The sequence below is a fragment of the Diplotaxodon limnothrissa genome, linkage group LG1 (genome assembly GCF_057381915.1).
Source record: "Diplotaxodon limnothrissa isolate DT_005_m linkage group LG1, D_limnothrissa_male_GT1.1, whole genome shotgun sequence".
Lineage (NCBI taxonomy): Eukaryota > Metazoa > Chordata > Actinopteri > Cichliformes > Cichlidae > Diplotaxodon > Diplotaxodon limnothrissa.
In genome coordinates this window covers 21,263,851-21,277,059 of record NC_140596.1, presented here as the reverse complement: position 1 = coordinate 21,277,059, position 13,209 = coordinate 21,263,851, and positions in this window count along the sequence as shown.

The following is a 13,209-nucleotide window of genomic DNA, read 5'->3' as shown; positions in this document are numbered from 1 at the left end:
TATGAAATCAATGATGAGCTGAAAAATGTGAAGTTTGGGAGGAATGACAAGCCGAACAGCCCAGTGCCACTGACGGAAAAGATGCTTCGAAATTCTAACATAGTTGGATCAGCCAGTCAAAAATGGTGCCTTTTCAGGCTCTTGCCTTTTTTAATGGCTCCCCATGTTCCACCTGGCACTCCATATTGGCATGTGTTCTTATTATGTTCAGAAATCGTAGATCGTGTAATGGCTACAAATGTGAGAAAAGATGAGCTTGCTCATTTAAACCTGCTTATTCAAGAATTTCTTGAAATGACTACAAAAGTCTTTGGAAATGTTTTAACACCCAAGTGTCACTACCTTATTCACTACCCAAGGCTGATTTTGATGTATGGTCCTCTTCGCCCTTTATGGTGTATGAGATATGAAAGCAAGCATCAATATTTCAAAAATATAGCGAGTAAATGCAAAAACTTTGTAAACATCACTGCAACTCTTAGCAATCGTCATCAAATGAAACAGTGCTGGGAGTTTTCTTCAGGTAGGTTGCTTGTTGACTTTGAACATTCACTCAGCACAAGTGTCAGTGTGCCATTTTCATCTCTGCCAGGTGACTTACAGAATGCTCTGGAAATGAACAAAAGTTTTACAGATGTGCATTTTCAGGATAAAGTGCTTCAGCGTGTGTCTGCTATATCTGTCAGCAGTGTCAAATATGAACTTGAGGATGTTTTTGTAGTTGGCCATGTACACACTGAAGCCATACCTATATTCTTTAAAATCAAGTATATTTTGAATGTTGATACTTGTTGGGTATTGTGTGGGAAACTGTTACTTCCTCGCACTTATGAATGTCATTTCCATGCTTACCAAGTGGCAGTTGACAATGACTGGATCCTGTTCAATCCAGGAAATGAATTAGATTTTCAAGCTCTAGACACCTATTTAGTTGATGATAGACTGTTTGTGTCCTTGAGGTATTCTGTGTGACGTGATTGCAAGAACATTTTCCACTTTGTCTATATATATGACATATATATATTCTGGCTTGATGAAGTAGAGCAAAACATTTGTGTGGACAGTTTTTTAAATACATGACATCTCTGTGATCCGTCAAAACATTGTGTTCAGGTGTTTAATGTCTTTATGTGATTGTTTACTTTTTTTTAAATGAATGTATTTTTCTTAACATGTCCTATGGCAATGTATGAATGTAATCAAGGATGTATTCCTGTGGTTGTTTAAATGCTTTGATGTGATTCTATTATCGAAAATAAATAGTTAAATAACCAAATATTTTGGACTATTGGGGGTACATTTTTGTCTCTTTAGGTACGAAATAGGTTGTCGCTGGGGGGGTACCCTCATAGGTACCCTATTGTACCCTTTTCAAGGGAACATTTCTGTACTATAGTTTGAAGGTACATTTATGTCTTAGGAAAGTACATGATTGTACTTCAGATGGTACAACTTTATAAGGTACAAAAATGTACCAAGCCTAAAGGGTACAGAAATGTCCTTCAAAAAGGAACACCCCCAGCGACAAGCATTTGTACCCTTTTTGGTACACTTTGGTACCCCTATTTCTGAGAGTGTAAGGAACTGCCGGAACAGTTACTGTGAACTGCGTTTATGTGACGTGCAGGTCATTTCCAGTGAGGTAAATGTCAGGTTACAGCGTTAAGTTATAACATAGGGTTTTACTAGGGTTTTGTGGTTAACCATTAGCAGCTGTCACCATGCTGAGATTGGGTAAGGTTTACAGGGTTATAGTTACAGCGCTTTTTTCTGCTAATGTGGAAACATTTCTTTCCCTTTCTCTATGGCTTTTTACATTTTTGTTTGTTTTTAAATTGGTTTCCTTCCCTGAGCTGCCTTTGTGATTGCCTGATCGGTCCCGATTAGTTTCACCTGTTCCTTGTTACCTTGCCCTCCTGCCTTAATTAGCTCATGTGCTTTCTTAGGTCTTTGTCAGCTCATCTGTAACCATTACCTGTGTTCCACGTCTGTGCTTCTTGCCTTTGTCCCTCATGCTATTTTATGCTAGTGTTTTTTTTCTAGACTTTATTATAACATTTGTTGAATTTAGTAATTTTTGTTAATGATGCTCAGCTTCATATTTGCAGTTATTTTTTCTGTCCTCCCTTTTATAACACATAGAAAATTACTTAAAAATACACAAAATTGTTATTTTCTTCTTAAACAAAGAGTGAAATCATTATTCATTAATCTCTACAAGAAATGTCCCACAACATAAACAAAGGTTTCAGCAGCATTATGTCGGACTTTAAGTTTGAACTGTGTGGGGAAAAAAGAAAGAAAAATCAATTTAATCAGTAAAGCAGGGAGAAAAACGGTGGGGAGTCAGGAACTCAAATGTTTTTGCTGGACACATTTTCACCTAGAGAGCCACTTCATTTACTCAACTGTAAACACATTTCCTTCAGTGCCCTGTGGTTCATGTTAGTTATTAAAAATATCTGATATATACTTGTACAAGATAAAATCAGAGCTGCTAAGTTTAAATTGAAGAAAACTTTTCTCACTATGCGGAACGCCAGAAAAAAAAAGTTAAAAGTCAATTTTTGCTCGTGTTAAAAGTCAGTTTTTAATTCCCATAGCACGAGAAGTGTAATTTTGCAAATGCTATATCTCAAAGGGAAGACAGGCATATTATCACTGTGGCTTCATCAAAACCAGGCCAGCGCTTTTCTGAGAAACTGAATGTGACTCATTGATTCTCAGACAAGAGCAGCTCCACAGCTCCATCTCTGTGGGATACATTTAGATGTAGCTACATCTCCACATTTACAGGAATTTAATTCTCTGCTGTGTACTTTGTAAACCCTTTATTGAGTTATTTTGAGGCACACGATTATGTGCTAAATCAACAAGGGTGAAATATGCATTAAATACAATGAATTTTAGCAAATATCCAAACAAAGAACCCCTATTAACAGACATGCCCAGCTTAAAGGTGAAAGGAAGGTTTACAGAGTGCATCAGCGGGCAATCAAGACAAGAGCTCTGCTAAAAGAAGATAAAAGCAATGTGCATGGGAACACTGTTTTAGAGTTCTTTCATTCAAAAATTCAAGCGTGCCGAGGCTCTCTTATTGCATATATTAGGACGTGTTAGTGGGGAAGTCCTTTTGATGAAAGTGGGTTTCCATGTATATTTAATGCCATGGTTTGCTGAGCTCTGCTTGAATGTGAATAGTAACGAGGACTGGCATGTTGGAAGCAGTCTGTGCCACTCGCCTCGTCCCCAGGTGCCTACAGTTAGACTAGATAGCTGCCCCATTTCTCCGCTTCTGCCCCAGCATTTATCAGTACAAACTGACAAGATCACTGCCGTAGCTCTGTACCTTTTAGATGTTCTATGTGTGTGTCTTAGTTAGAGTTAAATAAAAGGTCTCTTTGAAGGTCAAATCTCAACATAGAGCAAAATTTCAGCCTCAGCATCTTGTTGTTGTTCTTTTTAACTGGTCCTTCTTTAGAAAGCTCGGACGCTGTTATTTAATTTTTTTCCTTAGCAGTGCAGCTTTCTCTCTTACATTGTCACCATTGTCTCATATTAACCTCCAGGTAAACTTGTCTTCTTATGTAGAGACATTAGAGTGAGGCTATTTGCAAATATATCACATATACACATAACACACACAGCAAATATTTTAAAGTACACTCTAAAAAGTAATTCATCAGGCCTTTTACCACCACTTGATTAAATCCATGGTTGCAAGATAAAAATTCAAATTTACTGATTAAGATAGATCTTCTAAGTTGCAAACTTTATTTTTGGGGTTGTGATGAATTAATAATTTTGGTAATTACATCAAATTAATTTTGTATGTAATATGAAATTAAATCCCAATATTAATGTGTCCAAAACAAAATTCAAGTTGCAATTACTCAAAGAAATTGAATAGATAACTTATTTTTTCTCCATTGTAACTTCTGATTTCAAGTTCCCTCCCCTACTCACTTAACGTGCCCGGGCAAATTCACATATTAAGACTGTGCTTGCATGGCGGACTTGCAAGCTTATGTAAAAGAAATTTCAAGGTAAGTAACATTTAATTTACAAATAACAGTTCTACTAAAGCAAAGGATTTGTGCTAGTCTCATTGGTGGATTTGTGTATGATGTTATGCTGATACACTTGAGGAAATATTTTGCACTACCACATGTAGCTAATGCTAGCCATTCTAAACTTTAGCACAGGAGTGGTTAAGACTTATAAAGTTTCATTTGACAAAAGTCTTTAGCTAGATAGTGTTGCTGTAGCTAGGAAAAGCATGGTTGAAGTTTTGCTACACAATGCAATCTAATTTTGATCAGAAATTGTGACTTTTTTTAGGCTGACTTTTTTTTAAAATTGGAAGCCTTTAAGCTGTGAATAACTTTGTCAGAGGGATAACCATATAAACCTTTTTTTTCTGTCTGGCTCACTTATTTTATGTCTTTATAAAACTTGCATAACGAGACGCCTTAAATAATATTACATTTTATTGTGGTTACTATTGGGATACAGCTTAAAGTAAGTATTGTTCTTGATCTTTAAAGTTGTATCTAGCTTTATTACTTTTTCTAACACAGGTTGTGTGAAATATTGTTAATGTGATTCCGACAGCATCATTCTGGCATAGGTTATGTAAACCTACTTGACATTAAGACTTTACGTAAGCAGTTTGTACATAGTATGATTATCTAGGGTCATTAGTAGTTTGTTAAGTTAGTACACATTTTTACAAAATGGGCTGGGTGTGCAAATTGTGTAAATTTGTAACCACTACAAAAACAGGGCTGCTAAAACATTATAGATTACGCCATAGTTATGGAGGGGGATGTCTCCCATGTCCTCACCAAGATTGTTTTTGTTCCTTCAAAACTTGGGGTAGCCTTAGATCACATCTATCAAGAAATCACTCTCAGGAAACTCAGGAACGAGTCAGATCTGCAGAAACTCTGTCTTTCACTTGCCAGAGTTGTAGCACCAGTGCAATCTCCACAGAAAAACTGTTTTTCGAGCACCTTGGTCGACATTTGAAAAAACACGAAACGGTCATTTGTGTATTTAAAAACTGCAATTTCAGCACTAATGTTTATGGAACATTTGCCTCCCACAGAAGCCGAAGGCATACTCCTCATTCACTGCAAGACTTCAAGGAAAACCTGTTAAAAAGGTATGTGTGTTCTTCAAATACAGAAGATTGTAGTAATATGGATGTTCAGGATGAGGAATTATCGATTACCAATGATGGTCAAGGTAACGATGATGATGTGAGAGATCTACCAAATATCATTGAAAAAAAACATGGCATTGTTGTTTCTAAAACTGGAGAGCAAATTTAATGTATCTAACAAGTGTATTGATGAGATTATTGAGGAATTACACTTTATCACCGAAACAGCATCAGGCCCCCTCATAAAAGAGATTTTACAGTCCTGTCTGAGGAAGAACAATTGTGAGATAGATGAATCTGTTGTGTCAGATATGGTGACAGAGCTTTGTGAGGCCAACCCCTTTACCTCCACCTTGTGTAGTGGTGGTTCACTTTCTTCTGCCTACAAGAGAAGGGCATATTTTAAGGAGCAGTTTGCTGTAGTGGAACCAGTGGAGTATGCACTTAGTAGGGAGGAAGACAGAAGCTTCCAGTATGTTCCTATTCTGAAGTCATTGCTTCAGGCTATGACACGGAAAGAGATCCAGGATTTGATCTTGCATGATGAAAAACCTCAAGGTAAAGATGGAACACAGTACAGGGCATTTTGTGATGGCATTTATTATAAAACAAATGAGTTGTTTTCTGGAGAAGATCCTACCATTGCTATTATTCTGTATATTGATGACTTTGAAATATGCAATCCCTTGGGCACGTCAAGGAAAAAACACAAAGTCACTGCTGTGTACTGGGTGATAGCTGATATTCCTGCACAGCTCAGATCTTCACTGACCTCCATCTTCTTAGCAATTCTCTGCAAGGCTGATGATATAAAAAGATTTGGTTACAGTACTGTACTGGAGCCACTGCTGAAAGACCTTGTGAGCTTGGAGGAGGAGGGCCTGTATGTCCCAGCATTAGGCAGAAAAGTTAAAGGAACAGTGTTTAGTATTGTTGCAGATAATCTTGGAGCCCATTCTGTGGGAGGATTTGTAGAAAACTTCTGCAGTTCTTACTTTTGTAGATTTTGTCTGGCTGAGCAGTCAGAGTTTCAGGTGGCAGAAGTAAGAACAGGCGCATTTCAACCCAGAACCACAGAACAGCATCAAATGCACATCCAGAATGTGCAGGAGAACCCTGCTTTGACACATGTATGTGGAGTCAAGAGACAGTGTGCACTTACAGAGAATCTGAAGTACTTCAATGTTTTGACAGGATACCCACCTGATTTGTTGCACGATCTGTTTGAAGGTATAGTCCCTTGTGAGCTGGCTCTGTGTCTTCAAGTGTTCATTAAGAGTAAATACTTCACTCTTGATGAACTCAACAAAAACATCAAAACATTCCCCTACAAATGGTCAGACAAGACTGATGCTCCACAACAGGTCCCTCTGAATTTTGCAGCAAAGAAAAGTGTTGGAGGGAATGCCCATGAAAACTGGTCATTGCTGCGGTTCCTACCCCTCATAATTGGATCAAAAATCCCTGAGGGTGAACCAGCTTGGGAAGTACTTCTAGTACTGAAGGACATAGCTGAGCTTGTTGTAAGTCATGTTCACACAGAGGAGAGTATCTGTTACCTAGACAGCAAGATCTCTGAACACAGACACAGGTTTCTCCAGGTTTTCCCACATGAAAAATTAATCCCCAAACATCACTACCTGGAGCATTATCCACAGCTGATCAGGGCCTATGGTCCACTTGTGTTGCTTTGGACCATGCGGTTTGAGGCCAAACACAGCTTTTTTAAGCGTGTTGTTAGGCACACTCACAGCTTTCGAAATATTCTATTGTCACTGTCCATGAAACATCAGTTGATGATGGCATACAACCAGCATGATCCCAGTGCTGTGAAACCTGTCTTGCAGGCCACACAACTGTCTACTGTAGATGTTACTGTGCTAAGAGAAGACATCAAGGAAGCACTGCATGCTAAATTTGCTGGTGAAACACGCATTCAGATAGCCAACAATGTATGTTATAGCGGCACAAAGTATGCAGTTGGCATGATTTTGGCTAATGGCTCGACGGGTGGTGTGACAGATTTTGGAGAGTTGATCCAAATAGTTGTTGTGAAGGGCATGCTTGTATTCATTGTTAAATGCTTAAGTTCTTGGTCAATTGAGCATCTCAGGAGCTATGTTCTTGAGAAAACACACACTGTGAAAGTGCTAGAGCCAGCAGAGCTGTCTGATATCTTCCCCTTAACACCTTACATGCTTGGTGGAAAAAGCATTGTAACCCTGAAACGTTACATTTATGTCCCATAGAATGCCAACATAGCCTTGACTTGTCAAATTTGGAAGTCAACAAAAGTCCAGAACAAAAAGACAGTAACAGGGTTTTCTCATTTGTAACTTTTATATGATGATCAGCCTGACATTACATTAAGATGTGGGTACAAGATGCAAATAATGTGCAAGAACATAGTATGTTATTGTTGTTGACGTTGTTATAATGTAGTCTTCATGTTTTCATTTAAAACAGATTGAGAAAAATTAGAAGGAATAGAGTTTGGTGTTGGCCTGGTATTTTGTGAAGCCAACTCTGTGGGAAACGCTATTGTGCATTTTTTACTTACCTTCATTGTTATGGTGCTCACTGAAACATTTTATACCTTTTTTTTATTATTACAGATTCATTAATGTCACAACCAGCCCATCTACGAGTGATTCTTTCAGAACATGATGTCCAGAAACTGGCATTACCATCTGGAATCCCTGGAACAGTTGAGGAACTTCATTCAGTTGTTCAAGATACATTTAGGATTTCTGGGGATTTCTGTTTGCATTACAAGGATGCTGATTTTGGTAATGAGTTTTTCTCCTTGCTTTCAACAACTGACATTAAGGATAAGGACACTATCAAGGTGATCTATATCCAGGAACCTCCTACAGTAACTCTGACCTTAACAGATGTAGACAGATCCTTTACAAGCCTTGCTGATGATCCTCTTCAATTTTCTGATGATGCCTGCTCATCTGCATTGTCACATGACACATTGCCTGTCTCTTCAGAATTAGAGACAGAAATACCAGTCCAGCGATCAAATGGATGGCCCATAGAATTTCCAATCCCTCGTTTCTCTACCAGTACGGAGATTCTGCTGCAGTCCGGCAATCAAAACTTCATTTGTTCTGGGACTGTTTTTGGTACTAAAGATCTCATCACACTACTTCCAGACATCCTTGGAAGTTTAGCTGAGGCTATTTTTGAGTACACTGCTTTTCCATCAAGTGCACAACTAAGTCAAGTAGCAGAGACCTTGACTAAAAAACATCCCTGCCTCAAAGAACCAGGTTCTTTTCATGGATGTTATGGATGGATTCAGCGCCTCAAATATAAAATGAACAACTTCAGATCCAAACTTCGAGGTACTGGCTGCCCCGAAATTGTGGTGAACTCACTCAAGAGGAAACCAGCACATGAGCAGGCTCCTGCTAAAAATGTTAAAAAGCCTAAAAAGGCTGAAGTAAATTACCTACCTCCACATCCTCAAGGGGAAACAAGTGGAAGTTTGGAGAAGGAAAGAGTGGACCTCTTGTGTGAAGTGACGAAAAGGGATAATTGCCAGGTGATTGCAGGGAAAATGGGTAAGACATTCTCTCTTCGCAGGCAAGAAATCGTATATGAGGCACCCGCTATCAGGAACTTCATGGAGCGTTGGCCTGCATTATTTGATGCGACACAGGTACCAAAAATTTTTCTCTTACATTTCATACATAATACACTCATATGACTCCCCATATGTTCTATATTTGATTTTCTGATTACAATCTTAATCCTAATGCACAAAGTAAAAAAAATAAACATTCTCATACACAAATATTTTTGAATGCAACAGTAAATAAGCAGAAACATGACTCCAACAGTACAGAATAAAATGTAAAAAAATTAAATGATGAATGTGATGGATTATCAGTTTAAAGCAAGTTTATCTTAAATGCTTTGAAAACAACAGGTTTCTTTTAAAGATAATTTTGGTGAAGTCTGACATTTGCTTGGAATAATGGTTGCAGTTTCCTATAACAGAGTATTTAACTGGTCCAGCTTTTCACAAGTGACTCATTTAAAGAGTATGGGGAAAAAAAAACAATCAGTAATAGTGGGCCATTTTGATGTTGTCCATTTTACTATTGTGGTTCATACAGATTTAGTTGTTCCTCTTTAACTAATGTATTAGAACATTCATTAATGCAATATAGCTAATTTTCTGCAAGGATTAATTCTTCTGTTTGTGTCATCTACAGATAAAGGAAGAGTTCAAGAGAATAACCACTGTAAGCCTGGAATCCACGTTTATGGCTAAACTTGACCATTGCACCCCAAAACTGATGGATGTCGTTTCATCAAGGGGAGGAGCTAAAGGAGTGAGAATCAGGCAGATCAAGGACATGCTTCTTGAGGTATGATAACTATTTAGACTTTGTGTTGCACTTTGTGTTATCTTTGAAATGCACTTTGTTGGCAGTCACCCATGTAGTTTATACTCATACTTTATCTTTTTTTTTTCTTGAATAGCACAATACAGTTGAAATGCGCAGAGAAGTAGCCATCCGCTGCCTTATCACATACCTTGGAGAGAAGGAAGAAGACCTTTTCATGGAGTTTGGTGTAAGTAATTCAGCATCTTAAACACAAATAAATCCACACTGATCACAGTGTAAATTTGTATGAACAATTCAACTAATGATTGTAGCGTTTCACTTAATCATTTCAGCTAATCCAATATGTCAAAGCTAATAATTATGTATATGTTCAATTTGAGTTTATTGTTTTCCTTAGTTTTACATTCTAAATTGATGACCAAACCTGGCATACTGTTGTTTAGTTTTCTTAAAAACAAACTAGAATGTTGTCTTTAGGCCTACACAAGTGAACCTCACATTAAGCAAGTAAATCCCATGTTAGAAATCGATTTAGGTAGAGCAGGTCAAACTGGTCATAGAAAATGTTGTTCATGTTGTGTGGTTAAAAAAAATCAAAACAAAAAATGGGCTGTATTTTTATTGATTTGTCTTATGATACCATAATTTTGTCTCATGCTTATTGATAGATCCTATTTGGGTCAGTGTGTGTGTGTGTGTGTGTGTGTGTGTGTGTGTGTGTGTGTGTGTGTGTGTGTGCACTGATCTTCTGAATTATTAAGATTCAGCAAGGATAAAAGTCTAATCTATAATCAACTAACCTATTTTTTAAATGTGCTTTACAAGGACACAGAAGAATTTGAGGCCAACCTAGAAAGGCAGGTGATGAAAATTGCCATCATCGGTGACCGCTTTACCCCTGGATCTGACCACAAGACTGCAACCATTGTGGTAGAAGGAACAAAAATCCTGGAGGGCCCGGATATCCCAAGTTGCTGTGCGTTACTCATGGGCATAATATATGCTCTCAATCTGAGCTATTGCAAGGAACTGAAATATACTTTCGAAGTCTTTCAGAAGCTGTTGCTTGATCTTGATGGACTGCGAGCCAGTGCAAAAGTAACAAGTCTCAAGAACAGTATGTTCTAAAGATGTCACTTGTTTTGAGCACTAAGAAATTTTATTCAGATTGTGTTGCTTTGTATTTGGAAGTCCACTGGGAAAAAATGATAGTGTTGATAAAAAATAGAAGACACTAATTGTTTTCTATCTAGTTATTTTTGATATTATATTCAAGAAATGTGTCTTGACAGTTGTTGTACTACCCTGTCCTTAACACTTATCCTGCATTTAATCCTCAAAGAGATGTGCTGATGAATGAACCAGCATTATGTTAAACATGTTGACTCTGTTTCAAAAATTGTTAACCATTTTGAGTCCTGTATGTGTAAAATTAATCTTAAATGTGTTTACTGCATAAAAGTTTGAACACTGAAAGTTAACATTTACTGAACACTTAGTACAAATGTTTTCTAAGTGGATTTCTGGTTTATTTTCACTGTTTAAATATAAGGTGTTGAATTGCCTCAAGTAAAATATAAATTGTACAAACTGTACAAACAATAAAAAAAAGTTAATTGCTTAAAAATGTTGAATTCATTCCATTCTTAAAAGCTAGTTCAATAATAAAAACAAGAAAAAGCTAAAATTATGATGATAATGAAGAAAATCACCTACTTAATATTTTAAATGATTAACTTAAAAATAATGTTTTCGTAACTACTATCATTAATTACATAACACTTAAAAAATAGTTTTGAATAATATGGAAAAAGAAGTTGGAGGAACATAAATTTTTTGAGTAAACAACTTAAAAACATGTTTTTAAGTTACCAATTATTAAGTATATGGTAATTAAAATTACCTTTACTTATAGAGGAAAAGTTCATTCCTCTAACTCAATGTAGTTTGTTGGTTCAACGTAATTTCTGCACAAGTTATCTTAACGCAAAAAGATTAATGGAAACTGTTGCGTTAATTTTTTTTGTTGAGCTTAAACAATAGTTTTTAGAGTGTATAGATTTCGGAAGATTTATGCCAGCATTACCCCAAATTACAAGTAAATCAGTGTGTCACAGCAACTCCAAGTGTTTGGATTGATTGATTGGACCAGTCGGAGGACCACGGTTTTGTGTTTTGGTAGGTTTGCTGTCAGGCAATTGATGATGCTCTATAGTTCAAAAAGTTTGTGCTACATCTAAGTGGGTCAGTTTGCCGAGTGGCTTCTTTAATGTTTAATCTTCCTTGTTGTTGACAGGTAGCAAAAACACATTTTTAAACAACTAAACTGCAATTCTTCCATCCCCAAGTGAAAGCCCCAACATGTTTTCAGCAGGTGTCTGAAACCTAAACAAAACCATTAGCAAACCATTTCCTGAAAGAAAGTGATTTGCAAAAAATTCAGAAAATGGTCTCAGAGTTCAAAGTGACACCATCACAGTGCTTACTTTTTCCAACCAACAGCCTAAAGCTGGAATTACTGAAATGGAGTGGAGCCCATTTGCATGTTTAAAAAGTGGCAACTGTGAAATTTTGCAGCATTTGTATATACAATTCAATCTGAAGAGAGATTTTTCAGTTTTTGTGATGCCACTCTGAGGAAATTTATACAAAAACGTCTAGTTAAACATTGTCTGTCTTGCCTTGTGTTCCTCTGTCTGACAGATGGTTTTGAGAGTGTTTGAACTCCCAACAGTTATCTCTGTTATCTGTGCCACTTCCAGTATTTCTGTATTTGTGATTTCTAAATCTAACAGGGGTCTGCATTATGAAAGAGGATTTGGACTTACCCAGGCAACTTCAGGGTCAACCCTGGGTTTTCCTTATTGTCACCATGGTAACTTATGTTGCAGGCCTAACCTGCTCCAAAGCAGATCGTGTTCCTAGATTAAGAGATAGAAAATTACCACTTGCTGAACAATCAGAGCTCAAAAAAATCCTGTTACCATTCCTGGAAGTCCCTCAGACTTCTGTGCACAGATAAAACAAAGGTCTAAAGTGTTTTAATATCATCTAAAGTCTTTGTATTTCCCTGATGAGCAGCAGTACGATGTTTAGAGAAGATAAACACAACTCTTTGATTTCGTTTCCTGTTTGCTGAAAAAAATATTTTTTTTATTTTTAAACTACAACTGATATTTAGATGGGCATAACGTCTTATGCTCATCAAAATATCAGTTTAATGAATAACTCCATCAGATTTTCCTGTGATTTAATGACAAAGTACTGGTACTCTTAACTTCTACAATTAGCATTTTGCCCAACTTTCCTCCTGGATTCAAAGAAACAATGTTATTAATTAAGTAGGTCTCTTCCAGTCTTAACATCAAAATTGTTTGGATTGCGCACATTTATGCAGCACTTTTAACGGTAAATGACTGTAAAGTGCTTTTCCACATGACACAGTACTAGCAGTGTAACAAAAGTGTCTAACTTCTTGATGTTTTTCTAATATCATAGTTTTATCTTCCTGTTTAGGATCAATCACACCTCTGCTTGTGGACCATTTTTGTAATAAGTCAGATGATGCCAACGCTAACCCCTTCCACGTGAGTGCACTTGTAGCTAGATTGAAAAACTCTGGGTTAAATTATCAAGCTGACAACCGCCTTTGTGTAACTGCTTAGCCTGACTGAC